The sequence below is a fragment of the Bidens hawaiensis genome, unplaced genomic scaffold (assembly GCF_021521415.1).
Source record: "Bidens hawaiensis isolate Kalapana, Puna unplaced genomic scaffold, B.hawaiensis_p1.1 tig00012487_1, whole genome shotgun sequence".
Taxonomy (NCBI): Eukaryota; Viridiplantae; Streptophyta; class Magnoliopsida; order Asterales; family Asteraceae; genus Bidens; species Bidens hawaiensis.
Window position 1 is genome coordinate 23,325 of NW_027492023.1, and position 21,303 is coordinate 44,627.

A 21,303-nucleotide genomic window follows, 5' to 3' on the forward strand; every position below is an offset into this window, starting at 1 on the left:
TTTATGGAGTAATCCCATTTAAAAATGTCATAATCGGTTGGGGACAGCTATGTGTAGCTATAACGCCTCTAGCTGTCAGCGTTGTGCTACTTGATCCAAATTCGTCCAAGTGGGAGACTGTTGAAATATATGGTCGGTTCGGGTCAAGTCAACGCGGACCGACCCGAATATGGCCCGGTAATAGTTACACCGAGAATGACGAACACCGAGCCCACTTAATCGTTAACTGGGCTAGACATGATTAATCAAGGACCTTTGTGGACTAGGCTTTTAGTTGGTGATTGGGCTAAAAGCCCGAATGGGTTTAAGTTTGATTTAAACCCTAGATTAATTAATATATATAGTATGATAAATTATTATTATAACAATGATCTTCACCAAGAAAAACCCTAGCTGTCCACAATACAAACGCCGCCGCCGGCAGTTTTTCCGGCCACCGGAAAAACGCCGCCACCCTCCGCCGGCCGCTACAACTCGTCGGAACACCACCTCAACCGGCTGTTGCTTTCTGCGCTGTTGTTTCCGTTACTGTTGTTGCTCGCCGCTTTCCTCCGCGGTCCAGCCATCGCCGCCGCGCCGTTTTCCGGCGAGCTCGCTTTTCCGGCGAGCCCGCTTTGTCGAGCCGCTGCTGCTGTCCTTTTTACTGGTGCCGCTGAGCTGCTGCAGTTACTGGTCATCAGCGCTATCACCGGAACCACAGCCGCTGCTCACTGGAACCTCCGCCATCGCCGCCGCTTGCCGCCGTCGTTGCCGGAGTTTGTCAGATTTGATTGTGTCGATCTCCTAGCTTAGTTCGTTATCACTCGGTGTCTCACCCGGTTTCTATAACCGAGGTATAAAGTCTAACCTTTTCTATGGTTGATTTATTTGTTTAATCGTACTCGTGTAACGTTGTAATCGGATCCGGGTTTTGGGTTTCGGTTTATGGTTCGTTTAATCGTTTAATCATCCGCTGCGTTTTTATAGTTCGTTTATGTATTTAGATATTAATATTGATCAATATTTATCGAAACGAAATAATTAACTAAAACGGGTTAAAAAGTTTGTCCGTTTTCGTTCCGATCCACCGTTGAAACCCAACAAAGATCACATGGCTCATTCCCAATTTCTCTCTATTCTTCATTACAAATGTGATCGTCATTATAAAAATCACCCATCTTCCCATGATGCATCTGATTAGGGTGGTGTTCTGTGATCATGTCGCCAGAAATAGGAAATAGAAGATTTTATATTACGGGCCGTTTTTTTTCAAATGACTATTTTCATAAATTGGTTGGGTCAATCTTGACCAGATATGTACTTTAAAAACTGATTTGATGACCGAACATGATTATAGTTTTATTTCTTTGAACAAAAATACAACTAAAATAGATTACCGATATTCGGTAGGCCAATCATCAGTACGTACTGATTTTGTAGTTGCGTATTTGACAACTAATTCATACTTTTCTAGTAAACAAAATAATAATAATAATAATAATAATAATAATAATAATAATAATAATAATAATAATAATAATTCAAGTGACTGTGCAATTGTTGAGTTTGAAATGTGGTAGTTTAATTCTATAATTCATATTCACATTAGTTACGTCATGCATTTTATTTCTAAAAACGTATGACGTCTATACAAATTGACCAAACCGAAACACAATATAATATTAAAATATGTTGTCATAATTAGTAAGGTACTTAAGAAATAAAACAAAATAATTAAACTGCTATACATTTTCATCGATAAATACTTCAATGGAACTTTGATAACCCAAAGAAAATTAAATTTTAATAACAAAAGTTTTCTTAATAGCCAATTTATTATTTACAAACCATCCTAATAGGGATTGAAGCTCAGGACAGCATTTTAGAGGTAAATCATCTTTAACACCATATCAAATGCATTGCGATATTTTAATAATGACAGTAAATTTCCATTTCCACAAAGAAACAAGAAAATTCAACAAATCTTGTATAATAAACGTTTTCAATAATGATATATTGTTTTCTTCTTATTCCGACTTATATATTTATTTACTAGGTTAGTTACCAGTGCAGCACACGGGTTAGAATAAGTATATTTTAAATAATAACATAACATGAAATACAAAAAAAATGTATCACATATATAAAGATATAAACAGTAAAAAAATTACACATTCCGCAATTTGAAACTAAAAAGTTGTTAGAAATTTCATAAATCATAAATTATTTCTTTGTTATTTTCTTTATCAAAACTTAGTTGTAAATGACAACTTTTTTAAACCAACTCGTGGAACAAAACACATTCTAATCTTAAACTGTTTTGACAAGAACAATGTTTGATACTTTAATTGGTTAAAGAAACCCGCCCGTTTCGTATTGGTTACTTATAAAAATCTAATATTAATAACTAATGCAATAAATTTTATATTAAACAAATTAACATATTTATGATGGTATTAATTCTTTTAAAATTGAATGAAATTATTAAAAATTGAAAATGGAATATTAAAAAGAGAAATGTAGTTAATATGAGAGAGACGAGAGAAAATTTTGTAAGGATCAACATAGTTAATATGAGAGAGATGAGAGAAAACTATTGGACTAAAACCGCAGATTTTGACAAACCATAAGGACGAAAACCGCAATCTCAATAATAATAGATTGAAAAGAAAAAAAGAATAAAATATTAAACTATCAATAAAAAAAAGAAATATATATTTAACATGAGAGAAATGAGAAAAATTTTGTAAGGATCACTCATGTGTAATGGCATATAAAGATATAATATGAGATATAATATATGGTAGAACACGAGTTAGAATAAATAAATTTGTTTTGATAATAACAAAATGCAAATATGTTCAAATTATATAAAGATATAATATATGGTAGAATAAATTACATATTACACAATATGAAAATAAAGTTGTTGAAAAATCATAAATCTCTAAATATTTTTTTATACAATATTTGTAATTTTAACCTACATATCAAAATTAGTAGTTTCGTTTTATTTTTTATTTCAAATTTAGATAATGAAACATATAACTTACCATGCGTTAAAATAGGTTGTCTCAAAAATAAATCAAATCATTTATAGTGATTGACTTTTAGCATTTATTAATCTTCATTGCAAAACAAACATAAAGTTAAAATTTCTTTATTTGAAATTAATTATTTATCTAAATCAACGTGAAAATTTGTTACTTATAAAAGCTTAATATTAATAACTAATACAACATATTTATATAAAACTAAATAATATATCTATGTTTGTATTAAAATTTTAAATTAAAAAATAATTATTAAAAAGAGAAAAAAACTTGATTAAGAAAGAAAAAAAAGTTAAATATAAACTATTAATAATAAGGAAAATGTATTTAATAAGAGAGAGAGGTGGAAAAATTTTATAAGAAGCTATTTTGTATAATGCCATGTGACATTAAGAACCTTTATTTATTATATAGTACAGATAAGTTTAATAAAGATATGTGGTTTTTTTAAAAGTTATTAGATTTATTTATAGGGTTGATGACTTATTGACTTATACATAGAGACAATACCTTCTAAACACTCAGTCTTAGGCTTTAGGTTTGAGCCCATGGAGAATAAAAAATTTGAATTTAGAAAAAAATTCATTGATTAATTAACTAGGTGTGAGGTTTCTTACCGGATGTGTCGCGTCGGGCTGGTGTTTTTGCTTTTTAAATATTAAAAATGGATTCCAAATCGGTCGGAATCGACGGCATATGCACTAAAAGTTGATTAATCGACACGAATTCGGTCGGTATCGGATTACGTAATAGAAAATAAAGCAAAAAATATCGTTTACACTAAAATACAGCAAATTAACATACTTAAATAAAAATATCCGGCGAACAAAAAAGTTGCGCCTAAGATCTCTCACGAATTCGTCCAAATTGGACGGACAAAAAATAAAACTGGCAGCGACAAAATAAACACGCACCGCGACTAGATTGACGTAAATTCTATAGCGAAACAAGACGAATTCCGTTGGAATCAATGATATAAAACCAAAAACAAAATGTTTTAACTAATAAAGGCTAACCCATGGTTTCTATATAATATATTGTATAAAATTTTTATATAAAAAGTAAAAGTCATACAAAAATCATTGTCAAGAGAAATAGTTTTGTTCCCACTAGAAACGCGTACACTACCCCTCCTCATCCCACCCCGCCCACTAACCCCTTTGTATATAACCTCTTTCACCCATTTTCATTTCACTACAACCACCCATTCTTTCTTTATGCAAAATGATCAGACTACCACCGACGGCAACAGGCAGCAGTTCATTGAGCTCTGTATCTCCAAGTTTCACCGGCAATTCTTCTAACAACCTTGCGGATATCGCCGCCAGGGTTGTTGAAGAGTTTCGCAACGAAAACGGTCTACACGATGACGATATCTATAATTTCGATAGTCAAAACACAAATCGCATTTACGCTCCTGAGGAAAGTGAGGACGATTTGGACGGAGAGTTCGAGTTTGCGGTTGTTAGCAAGGATTACAATTCATCAACCGTTGGTGATATAATAACGCGGTACCCGCTGTTCGACCAGAGTTTATTACTAGACAACTCCGGTGACAAATTTAAGCCGACGAGGCTTCCTTTGCGGAAGCTTTTCGAATCGGATTCGTGTTCGTCATCGGAAGCTGACGAGCTCGACGGAGTGGCTCCGGGCACGTACTGCATATGGAAACCGAAAGAAGAAGTTGAAGACTGTAAGAAGAGTAACTCAACCGGTAGCTCTTCGAAACGGTGGAAGTTTAGAAACCTTCTTTACAGGAGTAACAGTGACGTAAGGATGGATCCCGGTAAGAACGGTTCGGTTATTGTTGTCCGTAAGCTATTGTCGAAGAAAAAGAGATCTGATTCTGAAAAGGTTAAGAAGGTTGAGAAAACGGCCAAAGTTGTTGGTGCTGATGAACCGGCGGTTGTAACTGAAGGTGACCGTATTCGATCGGACCGTTCGCGTAAACCGGATCTGGTTGGCGTGTTTGCTAACGTAAATGGGCTAAGCAGAAATTTGCATCCATTTTAAATGACCGTTTTTGGATGGACCTTTTGTTATTAAGTCTATACAGTATGATTAGTGTGTTATTATCTGTATATATGTTCATATATGTTTACTTTATTGAACTAAATTTCCGATTTGAGTGTTTTGCTGTTGGATTTATTGAAAGCCGTCGCCGGTGGTGGTGGCTTTGGCACAGAAAAATCTTTAGTGGAAATGTAAGGGGCTAAAGTACAAAATTGTAAAAGTAAAAGGGTTTTGAGAATAATAGTGTGGGCGCAGGGTAATATTGTCTTTTCAATGGATTGCTTTGTACTAGAAAGTTATGAAAACTTGTTCCACAAGATAATCTATTTACTCCATTTTTCATTAATAGGATTTGGAACAATTGAAGTTTGTAGTGACGGTAATCTTAGAGGTAGTATAAAAAATAATTTTAATGTCTGTTTTAAAAAAACTTGATAATAAATAAAGTTAAACATATACTTGGAATGATTTTTTCTCTTCGTATTTTAAATCAATGTTGTTAAAGTAGGATTACAAGGCCGAGTACTCGTTACAAGGTATGTCGTCGATGTGAGTTTATGTAAATCCACCTAGTTACTAAGAATCGGTCAAATGTGGTCAACCTCAGCCAGAACCACATCTTATCGATGAACTTTGACCAATTTTGACTAAAAAAATAAAACAAATTTCGTATTTCAATAATATTAACGAACAAATATCATTTTTTAATTAATGATTAGTAATTTTTAGATTATTTTATTATTTAAAATGTATTTCTTTTATTTATATTGATATTCAACTATTTTGTTATAAATATTAGTAAACTTATTATATTTGACATATACATAATATCCAAAAATTAGTTTTGTTTATATTACCATGTACTAGTACTCTCCGAGTACTCCCCGAATACTCCGAGTACACCCAACTCCCCAGTCGGCCGCCTAGGGTCCGCTTAGCGACTTTTGTAACCTTATTTTAAAGTATAAAATCAAGCCATTACATCGTTTCCAGTTAGTTACCTTATCAAATGTTTTCTTTTAACCGCACAATATGTTTTGTCTATACTCTAAATCACTTGTGTTTATCAAACCATTCTACATTAATGTCTTCGGCTAACATTAGAATTGTGTTTCCAAGAAAATTTATGACCTCGAAGTTGAAGAACTTTCTGTAACCAAATATGTTCTTACATAATCTATTTGATCAAGTAATAGGTGGTATATCAGAGGGATCTGAAGAAAAATCATTCAAACCGATTGTATCTGACATTGTAGGAATTAAGGTAGAAGGAATATTTAGACTGATATCATCATTTTCTAGCGTATCATTAGCAATATTTGGACTCGATCAATATCATCATTTTCTTGGAATATTCTTTTATAAAGATTGTTAATAAGAACTTGTTCAGAATGTGGTTTCATCTTCCAAGTTTCTAGTCCCCTAATTTTAGAAGAAACAAAGCGTAAATAAATTTTTTGGATTTTTTCTTAAAGATTGCTAATAAGAACTTGTTTAGAATGTGCTTTTATCTTCCGAGTTTCAAGTCCCTTAATTTTAGAAGAAACAAAGTGTAAAGTAAACCATAATCATATACACAATAACTAAAAGTACAAACTAAACCCTATCCTAAACTCCAATTCCGTCTTCAAACTCTTCCAAGTTTGAAGTACTTTAATACAAACAAATAGGATTTAGAGGAATACATGAGTCACGACACGGTGTTGGATGATAGTGGTGATGAGCTACTGATGACAGCGACACAACGACATGGGAAGGGTGGGAGGCTAGTGGCCCGACTTGGAGTGGACAATGATGATCGATGGCCACTAATTCGCAGTCTATTTTTATCGTTTAAAAGAATCAAAACCATCATCGAGGAAAAGAAATTATACTTGGGCTTTTAAGTTTTAATTAAATTGGGAGCTTTTAATCATCAAAAAATATTTAAGAGGTAGCAAATTATGATGTCGGTGTAACATAATACATAAAACGTAAAACAAAAATAAAAAAAAATCAACTTCACTGGAAAAGTTGAGGGATAGCGGGTACTACCCCTACCAATAAGGTATGTCCGCCACTAGGCGTTTGAAATCCCTTGACAAATGCAAAAGTTTGTGAACACATTTAGGCTTGAAGGCTTTGTGTTCAAGTCTTGTAGATGTAAAGAATCAAAATAAATTTGTTCTAAAAGTATTTGGAGTCGATCTATAATGACGACAAACGATAGTTTACATTTAGTATGAAATTTATAACGTTATTTCATTTGTAGTTGATGTAATAATTATTATGTGCGTTGTAAATTATGTAATAATTGCTATTATACTAAATAGTGTAATTAAGATATCTATTAAATGTCAACGTATTTTCTTCTTTTATTTTTAAATATGCTAAATTCATCTTTTGTTTTTAAACATATTAATTTGATGAGTTTATAATTTGAGTTTAATGTTAGTGTTGTAACGAAATAACTGATATTGCCGGAATTTAAATAGTTGTGCCACCGTGATGTTTCTACCCAGTTGTGGTTTAAAATATCATTTAAATTCTTATAAAATGTTTTTCTGTTTTACATTTTAATAAACGTAACGTAAGATGTAAAATGGAAAATAAGAAATATCGTTGTGGAATAACGCCCATTGTCGGTGACATTCTTGGGAGATGTCCCTTGCCGTACGAAATTTCGGCTGTTTGTAGCCTTTTCTTTTCCTTTTTTTTATTCAAATGGTTTTTACGATTTTTTATTCATAATTACGTAATTAAAGTTCCAGGCAATAATAGTTGTGATTTTTGACATTTCACCTCCATACATACCATACAAAAAATATTGTCCACACCGCAAGAGATACGATCCATCAACAATTGTGATAGATGATGTAGATTATGTTTCTCATTGAGTTTATATGAACCTACTAAATTTATTTATGAGGGGTTGTTTGACAATTTAGTATTAAATGAATATGAAATCTTATTTTTTAAGAAGTAACTTCTAAATTATTTAACGTGTATTTAAAAATTAACCATTAAAAAATTCCAGGGTTGATTATTAAGAGGTGTAACCAAACACATTATATCTTTGCCTAATTCAAATATAATCTTTTAATGGAATTATTCACATGCTACCAAACAACCATTTAGTGTATCAAAAGTTGTTATTTTATGATTTATTCAATTTTAACAAGTCTAAATTAACTAGCCTCATTGTTTGTCTGCAATCACCAACTATGGGTTGTCGTTGACACCACTATCAGCCCTCTACTCGCAAGCAACAACCATAAAAATAAATATAGCCACCATTAAATCTATTTTGATATATATATTATACACACACACTAAAAGGACTTATGTCAACTGAGGTTAGTGTGATCCAAACTTGATTTTGCCATAAACATGTTAAAAAAAAATAAAAACTCCAAAGTTTGAGCAAAAGGGAAGCGTAAGGAAACGGACTCCCAGGGCAAAAGGGAAGCGTAAGGAAACGGACTCCCAACCGAGAAGGCGTTTTGGAGAAGCCTTCAAACCAAAAAACACAGGTGGAAATCCACGCGACTTCTCGAAAACATTTACACCAACTGCTGCAAAGGCGGGAACGTCCAAATTTGCAAGGGACATTGCGGAAGCAATCGTCCCGAAAAGTGCCAAACAGATGTCCAACATCGGCACTTACGATGGTATATCTGATCCAGATGATCATTTGAACAGGTTCATAGCGGGGGCAACCGTTAGTAGTTGGACGGAACCTACGTGGTGTTACATGTTCCAAATGACGCTTGTTGGGGCAGCTAGAGCGTGGTTCGATCGTCTACCGGTCCACCACATCTACGATTGGGAAGACTTCCAGCAGAAGTTTAGCCAACACTTCAGCCAGCAAAGAAAGTATACCGAGGAGCAATGGACAATCCTCAATTGCATTCGAGAAAAAGATGAATCTTTGCCAGACTTCATCACTCGCTTCAACTCAAAGAAGCTAAGTCTGGGTAATATCAGCGAAGATCTTGTTCGCGCTGCTTTCATCCAGGGCGCGAACGACCCAGAGCTCATCCGCACCTTAACGGGTAAAGATGGCATGCCATCCACATGGGATGCCATCATGACAGCAGCAAAACGCTTTGCGGAAACGGTGAAGCAACTGGGTAGAGATCTCCCACAGAGCACAAACCTCTACACCCAGAAAACAAGAGAAGACAACGTCCTTACCGCCCGATTAAACAAAAAACGGAAGCTAGGCATTTGGCAGTCAAGGGTAAACTTTGACACCTCATCCGGCTTGCAACATCGGTTAGGCGGAAGGGATAACGTACAGTCGAACCAGAACTCCAGATGGACGCCACTCACCAAAAGCGTCACCGAGATATTCGCCACTGAGGAGCTCCCATGGCCAAAGGCTCCAATAATCCGACATCGTCACAATGCTGATCGGAGCAAATACTGTGACTTTCACAGGACAAAAGGCCACAACACTGAAGAATGCACAGACGTAAAGGACATGGTCGAAGCATTTGTCAGAGATGGGACGCTCGCGCACCTCGTGGCGCAATGAACGCTGAGCAGGCTGATACGTGTAGAACCCCAGCTGGGGAAAACACGAATAAAATTGCAGCTTCAATGGGGAGACTACATGCTGCGTAAAGAACGAGATCCCGAACCAGGTGCATATCGGCTCGATGGCACTCCCATCCCAACAACATGGAAGGGAGCTCAATTACACAGTTTGCATGTAGATCAATTCCAAATTTGTAAAGAAAAGGCCCAGAGCCACTTCTAATGGAAATGATTCTCCTTAGAACATCGACGCTGATGATTTTACATTTATACTTGTATGAACTTCCAACACGGATATGCCGGTTTTCACCGCATAATTACGTGGAAAGTCGTTGCGTGGGGAAGGCGGCAAAACCCGCATAAACCCAAAAAACGGCAAACCTTCACGCAGGTCAGTTAAAGGGTAAAGTTCAGTCATCCCACTAAATGAAAGTGCCGGTCTATCCGCATGAATCATGATAGAGGAAACTGAACACTAACCTATTAACAACCGCGCGTCGAACGGTTAATTTATTCAACACGGATATGCCGGTTTTCACCGCATAATCAGGTGTGAAAGTCGTCGCGTGGGGAAGACGGCAAAACCCGCATAAACCCAAAAAACGGCAAACCTTCACGCAGGTCAGTCATAGGTAAACTTTGGTCACCCAACTAAATGAAAGTGCCGGTCCTAACCGCACAAATCATGAGAGGAAACCGAACCTATTGACAACCGCGCGTCGAACGGATAACTTATTCAAGAGAATTTCTAACAAAAGGATGAGGAAAACCTACACGCAGGTCAGATGTAGGTAAAGTTTAGCCATCCTACTAAGTGCAAGTGACGGTCCTACCCGCACAATCACGAAAGAGGAAGCAAAACTTCAACCTATTATCTACCACGTTCAAATGTTAACTTATCCTAAACACTTAGAAATTTCTAAAAAGATGAGGAAAACCTCCACGCAGGTCAGATGTAGGTAAAGTTTAGCCATCCTACTAAGTGCAAGTGACGGTCCTACCCGCACAATCACGAAAGAGGAAGCAAAACTTCAACCTATTATCTACCACGTTCAAAGGTTAACTTATTCTAAACACTTGGAAAATTGCTAATTTAAACTAAAGTATGCAAGTCATATAACGTTTATAAAGCAAGGAATCCAGTGAAAGTAGCGGTCTTACCCGCACAAAGATTTATATTTCATAATATTCATTACAAGAATGGCCGGGTAACTACCCGCCTACAAGAATATAAATCTATACAAGCTAAATCTATCCTAGCAGTGGGAAGGGATCTTCAGGATCAAGCTTCAGGGCCACTTCCACTTGGACCAGCACCATCAGTAGAGCGTGGCAGTTCAAGGAAAGCTTTAAGGATAGCTAGCCCATCATCAGCAGCAGCAACTTCGTTTACCTTCTCCACCACCGGATGCGGGAAGGCGGCATACTGATTCACTGCTTGGTCGTATACAGCTTCAGTATCTACATCAAATAAAGGGAAGTTGGAAGGCGGGATGCCTTTCTCAATGAACCCTAGACCAAGCAGGAAACCGGCCTTTTCCCCATCCTCATGAGAAGCGTTGAGGGCTGCGCTCATAGCATCGTCATAAGACATCTCCGTGAAGACCCGATGCACAACCTACAAAAAAGAAAATATACAAGTATCAGAACCTTTTCTATTTACAAAGAAAAGCGTAAAGACATGAAAAGCATACCTGAGACAACGCTTCTCGAAGAAGCCATTCCTTGGCAACCAGAGCCTCCTGGAGGGCAGCTTGAGCTTCGTTACGGGCGCGTTCGGCTTCACTCTTGTTGAGGTTGGCAAGCAACACTTCTTTAGCCGCAGCCTCTTCGACGCCCTTTAGCTTCCGCTCAGTGTGGTCAAGCACCCCCCTTTGGTCCAAGATCTCTTGGAGCTTTTTGGCGTCTTCCATCGCCAAGGCATCATGAGCCTGCTGGAGAGCCTCTAATTTGGCTTTAAGTTCCTCATTCTCCACGCGTAGAGGTTCAGCAACAGCTTCAGCCTTGGTGGCCCTTTCAGTTGCGTTCCTAGCAGTTTCCTTAGCCAGCCTAAGCTGTTCATTAACAGCTTGGGCAGCCTTGGAACGGGCCTCGAGACGGGCCTGAACCTCAACTTCAAGGGCCTTGAACGCCTTCTCCTTCTCCGCGGCCGCGGCGGAGAGCCTCCTATTCTCCTCCCGGACAGCCCGCGTCTGAGCTACTTCTTGAATGCGAGCTGCTTTTAACTTGTCGTTTTCACGACAAAGCAGCTCGACACGCGGCTGCATCCGGGCCAGGAGAACCCGAAGCTCATTGGTTAGCCTACCCTCCTGGTAGCTAGCCATGGCTTCCCCCAACGCACCACTGGGAGCTGCGTAACGAGCCCATTCCACGCACTCCACAGGTGTGCGAAGGGTTGTTCCTCGGCGGATGTTCCATCGTGGAACATACACTTCATTGGAATCTGACACTGCAAAAAACAAAAAGCAGTTAGGAAAAGATGATATATAAAAAAAACAAATATATAATAATAGGCCAAAAGAACCCTACGCACATGTAGGGTCAATAACAGGCCGATAGCCGCCAAACCCATCACCTGAACCCAAGGGAAATCCGTCCAAGAGGTCAGGTAGATGGGAAGGAGGCAGAGGTTGGCGAGAAGCCCCATGCATACCTGAAGGATCGGCCGTCGTCGCCGATGACGGAGGAGGCATGGTGAAGGCCGCCGCGGCCGCCCCGGTCGCCGCTGCGGAATCCGCAGCAAAAGTAACCGCCGGCTCAGTGAAAGATGCGGTAAAAATGGCACTGACAGCCGGTGGTGATGTCATCACAGCTGGAACAGTTGGCTCAATGGAGTGAGCAACTGAACCAGCGGAAGCAGGCGCAGCCGCCTGGGTCGTCGCCTCAGGAAGGCTGACCAAGCCTACCGTCATGGGCGGAGGGGTACTCTTCCCCGCTCCACCCTGGAATGCGTCAACATCCACGCCTGCACAAAGAAGATAAGTATTAATGATGGAAAGCTATGAAGTTAAAAATATAGTTTGTACTTACGGGTTTTCTTGAGCCTAAAAGTGCGGACAGGCGGGGATGAACCCGATGGAGCTCTTCACGCCGGTCACCGTTGTCATCTTGGGCTCTCCGGAGGTGACAATCGTCGCAGCCTCCGGAGCAGTGGTCTTATCACCACCGGGGTTCCCCGCCACCTCCTCGCTCTCGGCCTCTGAGTCAGACCGAGGCACCGGATCGGCAGTGGAGGCCACCTTCTCCTTCCCCTTCCCGCCGGCGGCCTTCTTCTTCCGCACCAACGGAGGACCATCTGCGGATTCCTCATCAGAACATAAGATTAGAGGAATTCCAGCAGAGGTTTCAACATTGAGGGGTCGAGGGTTGAATAACGCCTTACCTGGCCGCCTGGCGCTCAGGATCTCGTGGCCTAGCGGGTAGACCTCCACGAACCAATCCGCCGTCTGTTCAAGGATGGGCAACTCGTTCTCGTCTAGAGCGCGAGTACCCATCCGAGCGGGACTGTCTGTGACACCCGGTAAATTCCCAATCCCTTAAACTAAGTAATCAACCTAATAATTAGGTGATTGTAAATATTATGCGCGCCATGTTAGTCAGCGCGTGCATTTGTTATGTGCGCCCTGCGCGAGCGCGCCATGTTAGTCAGCGCGTGCATCTGTTATGTGCGCCCTGCGCGAGCGCGCCATGTTAGTCAGCGCGTGTATTTGTTATGTGCAACCTGCGCGAGCGCACCATGTTAAGAACCAGCGTGAGCATGTTATATGCGCCATGCGCGAATGTTTTGGCTTTATGTTTTCATGTAACTTAACGTTATGTTGTCTATGGGTTGACCACCCCGCATGATGCTAAGGCGGGTGCATCCTAAATCGTTTATGCGCGTGCGGAAGGGAACTAACCTCCCCGCATGGCGGGAACATTGAGAGCTAGTTTGACTGAAGCTCCAAGATGGAATTGACTTCAACATGACTGATCACTATGTTGAAATACCAAGACCACCTGGAGAATCTACAAATGAAACTCAATATCCCTAACTGCGAGAAGGTTACGCACCTACCCGCAGCAAAGAAATGTCCTTCACGCAGAAAGCTATGCGCACAAAGTGATGCGCACAGAACACTTAGTCTATTCTCCAGACATGAGGAGATTACTCCCGCCCAAAAGGAAACAGTAGCGTGTTTCAGAGATTTTCCACTTTTTACTGTACACTGACAAAAGTACCTGAAAAAGCACACTGTAACATGAAAAGTCAACTGTCAGCCACCCTATTCTCACCAACCCCAGACCTGCATGTCCTGTCCAAATCAAATCAAGATCTTTTAACCACTCCTCCACTTTTAAATAAACAATAAACAATAATAATTTCCATACTTTATCATCATTACACCTAGATATGAAAAGATTTCAATCCCCTAAAGCAAGGGATTGTGTTCCCTTGAGTTTGCCTATAAATATGTAACCTAAGTTATCACCCAAAACACACTTCAAAGAACTACAAACTTGCACTAATCCTCTCCCAAGCATCCGTTGTTTCCAGCTCCGATCCTGTTACTAGGTAAGCCGAGAATATAACCTTGAGACCTACTATCCAACCCTTATATTCTCCTATTTCTTGATCTTAATATATATACTTGTTATTTAATCGTATTCTAGACCTTCGATTTCCGGGGCCAACACCAAGAAAACCCGAATCTCGATTAATCCCTTAACAAGAACCACAGGTGAGTCTCACAGCCCCTATTTTCACTATTTTCACTATTTTTAAACTGTTTTCGGGGCGAGGGACACGTACTTAAATAATGTTTTATCATGGTATACTTACAAGCTATGCAAGCGATTATGTGTTTAAGTTATGTTTCATGATGAGTAATGCAAACGGTTATCTAAGGTTTTCGATGTATGTGCGCTAGAACTCGAGTAAGTGATCACTTTACCATTGGAACTCTAAGGGTAGGGACTGCTGGTTTGATCCACCCACTCGTAGGGGTCGCACCTCTTTGCATGGACGAGTGCCTAGTATGGTCATGGGGCAGTACTATGGGTTTGAGCCCGCTCGTAGGGGTCGCGCCTCTTTGCATGGACGAGCGCCTTGTTTTCCGGCACAACGTCCGCGCGTAACCCGCGGGACGGAATTATTATTTTAGCTCGTAGTGGCAGCGCCACTTTGCATGGACGAGCACATGTTCCTGAAACGTTCGCAGCGTAACCCGCGGGACGGTATTACTTATTTTAGCTCGTAGTGGCAGCGCCACTTTGCATAGACGAGCACAGTTCCCAGAAATGTTCGCGCGTAACCCGCGGAACGATTTTATCAGAATATGTTGATAAAACTATGTTTTACCAAGCATGTGTTTTAATGATGCTATCAGAATTATGTTTCAGAATGATTTGTATCAAGATCTTGATGCAATACGATTTATCAAGTTACTAAGACTTGTGAACTCACTCAGTTTATACTGATTTAAATGTTTTTACGTGTCTTTCAGGAGATAACTAGGTAGCGCATGGAGTCACACTTAGAGCACCTCACGCTGAACATCTAAACTAGCTTTTTGGAAGATTTTAGTTCTATCCCTTCGATGCGCGTGGTTGTTCCCGCCGCGCATGGGGATATGGCGTGGAAATCTTCAACAATTTTTATACTTGGATGTTTTATGTAATTTTTAAACAATGTAATGTATTTGTATTAAACTTTTCATGCGCAATGAAAATCCTTGAATGTTTGCAATGGCCCGTGCTTAAGTATCAATTCCCACTCGAGCGCGCCCGGCTGTTTCCGCCGCTCAGGGCCGGGGTGTGACAGATTGGTATCAGAGCACTGGTTATAGCGAACTAGGAAAAGAAGTTTTAACCTAGACTATAACCGTTGAGGAATCGCATGAAATATTTTTTTCAAAGAAAATATTTTCAAAAGAAACTATACACACACTTAGGAACACGGGTCACACTGTCTAGTAAATAATGATAACATTATGTGCTCAGAGTACATGCGCTAAGTCTGATATATTTTCACTCTTTTAAAGCAAGAATGCCTCCAACTAAAGCCAAAGGAATTACCATGACACCCGAGGAACTCGCGGAAATAATCGCGCAGGCGATTGCGACACATGAGGCCAGCAAGGCCGAATCAAGTCAGGGTCGTCAGAATGAGACCCCAGAACCCGAATCAGGAGCCTTGGACAAAGGATGCTCCTATAAGACATTCATGGCCTGTAAGCCTTGGCCATTCAAGGGAACCGAAGGGGCCATTGGGCTCTACAACTGGATTGACAAGATGGAGACAGTTCTCTCCATTAGCGGATGTAGTGAGAACCAGAAGGTCCTTTACGCGACCTGCATGTTCCAAGAGGCAGCTTCGTCTTGGTGGAAGCTTCAAACGAAAACATTGGGGCGAGAAGTTGCTCTCCACAAGACCTGGGAGGAACTGAAGGAGATGATGATGAGAAAGTTCTGCTCTCGCGCAGAAATCCAGAGTCTACAACAGGAATTCTGGAACCACACCATGGTAGGAACGGATATCGACGCCTACAACAACCGGTTCAACGAACTTTGCCAGTTGGTGCCAGACATGGCAAACACGGAGGAAAAGAAGATCGAGAGGTATATTTTTGGGTTACCTCCTGTTGTTAGGGTTCCGCTCAACGCCGCAGCGCCTCCAACCTTTGATGAGGCGGTAGCACGGGCCATCACCCTTACAAGGGATACGATCCGTGCGGGTATGTTGACTACGCGCGGAATCGAGCAGCGAACCTCTGATCCCAAGAGGAAATGGAACTCTCACCACCGAGGGTCCGACTCCAAGCAGCCACCGTTCAAGAAGCAGGAAAGCGCAAGGGTTTACGCGATTCAGGCCGCGGAGCCACCACGAAAAGGATACAGCGGGCCTCGCCCATGGTGCAGCAAATGCAAGTATCACCACGAGGGTGAATGCGCAAGAATCGAATGTGCCAATTGTGGCAGACCAGGGCACAAGACGATAAATTGCCGTGTCAGAGAAGCTGGAGCAAGCGACAACTGCTACGCATGCGGGAAGCCAGGGCATTTTAGTCGGGATTGCCCGCAAAAGGGGAACCAAGCTCGCGGGAGAGCTTTTGTGATCGGCGCAGGCGAAGCTAAAGAAGAGCCGAATGTGGTAACCGGTACGTTTTTGCTTAACGGACATTTTGCATCTGTCTTATTTGATACTGGCGCTGACCTAAGTTTTATATCCGCTGAGTTTAAAGACTCCCTAGGCCTAGCAACCAGTAGGCTAGACACGCCTTATACTATAGAACTAGCCAATGGTAGGCAGTTATGCGCGAACGAAAGAACTGAACAATGTGTTATAGTCATGGGAGGTCACGGGTTCAATATTAACTTGTTGCCAATAGACTTGGGAAGTTTTGACATTGTGGTAGGTATGGATTGGTTAGTCGAGAACCGCGCGGAAGTTATTTGCCATGAGAAGCAGGTTCGGATCCCACTGTTGAACGGAGAAACCCTGGTAATTCAAGGGGAAAGAAGGGGAGTTGCGACGAAACTGATTTCGTGCCTAAAGGCGCGAAAGTGCCTAAGGAAAGGGTGCTACGCCTTCCTGGCGCATGTCGTAGAGAAGGAAGGAGATGAGCGAAGAATTGAAGACTTACCAGTAGTGCGCGAATTTCCAGAAGTTTTTCCTAAAGATTTGCCCGGATTACCGCCGCCGCGACAAGTCGAGTTTCGTATTGATTTAGTCCCAGGAGCTGCGCCAGTAGCTCGAGCGCCTTATCGATTAGCTCCATCTGAGATGCAAGAGCTATCCAATCAGTTACAGGAACTATTGGATAAGGGTTTCATACGCCCAAGCTTTTCACCTTGGGGAGCTCCAGTACTGTTTGTTAAGAAGAAGGATGGTTCGTTCAGAATGTGTATTGACTACAGGGAGCTGAACAAGCTGACAGTCAAGAATCGGTACCCCTTACCGAGGATTGACGACTTATTTGACCAGTTGCAGGGATCCAGTTATTATTCGAAGATAGATCTACGGTCAGGATACCACCAACTTAGGGTCCATGAGGAAGATGTGCCGAAAACAGCCTTCCGAACTAGATACGGCCATTATGAGTTCTTAGTGATGCCTTTCGGGCTAACTAATGCGCCGGCTGTGTTCATGGATCTGATGAACCGCGTGTGCAAACCATACTTGGACAAGTTTGTGATTGTGTTTATAGATGATATTCTGATTTACTCTCGGACCAAGGCCGAGCATGAGCAACACCTGAGATTGATTTTGGAATTGTTGAGGAAAGAAAAGTTGTATGCGAAGTTTTCCAAGTGCGAGTTTTGGCTTAGAGAAGTTCACTTTCTCGGTCACGTTGTAAACGAGAAAGGAATTCACGTTGATCCTTCCAAAGTCAAGGCCATCGAAAACTGGGAAGCGCCAAAAACCCCAACTGAGGTGAGGCAATTCCTAGGACTAGCTGGCTACTATCGACGCTTCATTGAGAACTTCTCCAAAATAGCTCTACCTCTGACCGCGCTAACTCAGAAAGACAAGAAGTTTGTTTGGGGCGAAGATCAGGAAACAGCATTTCAAATGTTGAAACAGAAGTTATGTAGTGCGCCAATTTTGTCTTTGCCCGAGGGGATGGATGACATTGTTGTTTACTGCGACGCTTCACATCAGGGACTTGGATGTGTCCTTATGCAGCGAGACAAAGTCATAGCGTATGCCTCACGCCAACTCAAGACCTATGAAAAGAACTACACAACGCATGATTTAGAACTTGGAGCGGTTGTCTTCGCGCTAAAGATTTGGCGCCATTACCTCTATGGTACAAAGTGTATAATCTTTACGGATCACAAGAGCCTTCAACATATATTTGATCAAAAGGATTTAAACATGAGGCAACGAAGATGGGTGGAGTTGTTGAACGATTATGATTGTGAAATTAAGTACCACCCTGGAAAGGCGAATGTGGTAGCAGACGCGCTAAGTAGGAAGGAGCGAATAAAAACGCTACGAGTCAAGGCTCTAAGGTTGACCATTCACGCAGATCTCTCTACCCGCATCCGAGACGCTCAGCAAGAAGCCTTGAAACCAGAGTTTGTTAAAAACGAATGCCTTGGGGGTATGGTTAAGAATTTGGAACTTAAAGAGAACGGCAATCTATATTTCGCTAACCGCATATGGGTCCCTCTCAAGGGAGGATTGCGCGAGCAGGTATTGAACGAAGCTCACAAGACGCGGTATTCCGTACATCCTGGCGCAGACAAGATGTACCAAGATGTTAAAACGCTGTATTGGTGGCCCAATCTTAAAGGCGCCATCGCGACGTATGTCAGTAAGTGCCTGACGTGTTCGAAGGTGAAGGCTGAATACCAGAAACCATCAGGGTTGCTTCGGCAGCCAGAAATTCCCATGTGGAAGTGGGAACAAATCTCTATGGACTTCATCACCAAACTGCCAAGGACACCTGGGGGTTATGACACAATATGGGTTATTGTGGATCGGCTAACTAAGTCCGCGCACTTCCTGCCGATCAAGGAAACCGATAAGATGGAAAAGTTAGCCCGACTGTATATTCGAGAAGTAGTTTCAAAACATGGAGTCCCAGTGTCCATCATTTCTGATAGAGATAGTCGGTTCACATCAAGGTTTTGGAGATCGTTACAAGGGGCTTTAGGTACTCGTCTTGACATGAGTACGGCATATCATCCTCAAACGGATGGGCAAAGCGAGTGAACAATCCAGACATTGGAAGATATGCTACGCGCGTGCGCAATCGATTTCGAAGGTAGCTGGGATACTCATCTCCCATTGGTTGAATTTTCTTACAACAACAGCTATCACACAAGCATTAAGGCTGCGCCGTTCGAAGCTTTGTATGGGCGCAAGTGTAGATCCCCACTGTGCTGGGCTGAAGTAGGTGACAAGCAAATGACTGGTCCAGAATTGATCCAAGAAACAACAGACAAGATTTTTCAGATAAGGGATCGCCTTAAGACAGCGCGCGACAGACAGAAGAGCTACGCAGATGTGCGAAGGAAACCATTGGAGTTTCAAGTAGGGGATAAAGTACTTTTGAAAGTCTCTCCATGGAAAGGAGTCCCCCGTTTCGGCAAGCGAGGAAAGTTGAATCCGCGCTTCATTGGACCATTCGAGATCCTGGAAAGGATCGGTCCGGTTGCTTATAAACTCCGTTTACCCGCCGAACTCAGTGGAGTTCATGATACGTTTCATGTGTCCAACCTCAAAAAGTGCTTATCTGACGAAACGTTGATTTTGCCGATGGAAGAGATTCACATCGACAAACAGCTGCACTTCGTAGAAGAACCTATAGCAGTAACCGATTGGAAAGAACAAAAGTTACGCAGGAGCAAAATCAAGTTAGTAAAGGTTCAATGGAACTCGAGGCGTGGGCCTGAATTCACTTGGGAAAGAGAAGACCGAATACGCAAGAAATACCCACACCTCTTTCAGAGCATGGCTTCTGCCAGCAACGTCTCCTAAATTTCGGGACGAAATTCGTTTAACGAGGGGAGAATGTGACACCCGGTAAATTCCCAATCCCTTAAACTAAGTAATCAACCTAATAATTAGGTGATTGTAAATATTATGCGCGCCATGTTAGTCAGCGCGTGCATTTGTTATGTGCGCCCTGCGCGAGCGCGCCATGTTAGTCAGCGCGTGCATCTGTTATGTGCGCCCTGCGCGAGCGCGCCATGTTAGTCAGCGCGTGTATTTGTTATGTGCAACCTGCGCGAGCGCACCATGTTAAGAACCAGCGTGAGCATGTTATATGCGCCATGCGCGAATGTTTTGGCTTTATGTTTTCATGTAACTTAACGTTATGTTGTCTATGGGTTGACCACCCCGCATGATGCTAAGGAGGGTGCATCCTAAATCGTTTATGCGCGTGCGGAAGGGAACTAACCTCCCCGCATGGCGGGAACATTGAGAGCTAGTTTGACTGAAGCTCCAAGATGGAATTGACTTCAACATGACTGATCACTATGTTGAAATACCAAGACCACCTGGAGAATCTACAAATGAAACTCAATATCCCTAACTGCGAGAAGGTTACGCACCTACCCGCAGCAAAGAAATGTCCTTCACGCAGAAAGCTATGCGCACAAAGTGATGCGCACAGAACACTTAGTCTATTCTCCAGACATGAGGAGATTACTCCCGCCCAAAAGGAAACAGTAGCGTGTTTCAGAGATTTTCCACTTTTTACTGTACACTGACAAAAGTACCTGAAAAAGCACACTGTAACATGAAAAGTCAACTGTCAGCCACCCTATTCTCACCAACCCCAGACCTGCATGTCCTGTCCAAATCAAATCAAGATCTTTTAACCACTCCTCCACTTTTAAATAAACAATAAACAATAATAATTTCCATACTTTATCATCATTACACCTAGATATGAAAAGATTTCAATCCCCTAAAGCAAGGGATTGTGTTCCCTTGAGTTTGCCTATAAATATGTAACCTAAGTTATCACCCAAAACACACTTCAAAGAACTACAAACTTGCACTAATCCTCTCCCAAGCATCCGTTGTTTCCAGCTCCGATCCTGTTACTAGGTAAGCCGAGAATATAACCTTGAGACCTACTATCCAACCCTTATATTCTCCTATTTCTTGATCTTAATATATATACTTGTTATTTAATCGTATTCTAGACCTTCGATTTCCGGGGCCAACACCAAGAAAACCCGAATCTCGATTAATCCCTTAACAAGAACCACAGGTGAGTCTCACAGCCCCTAT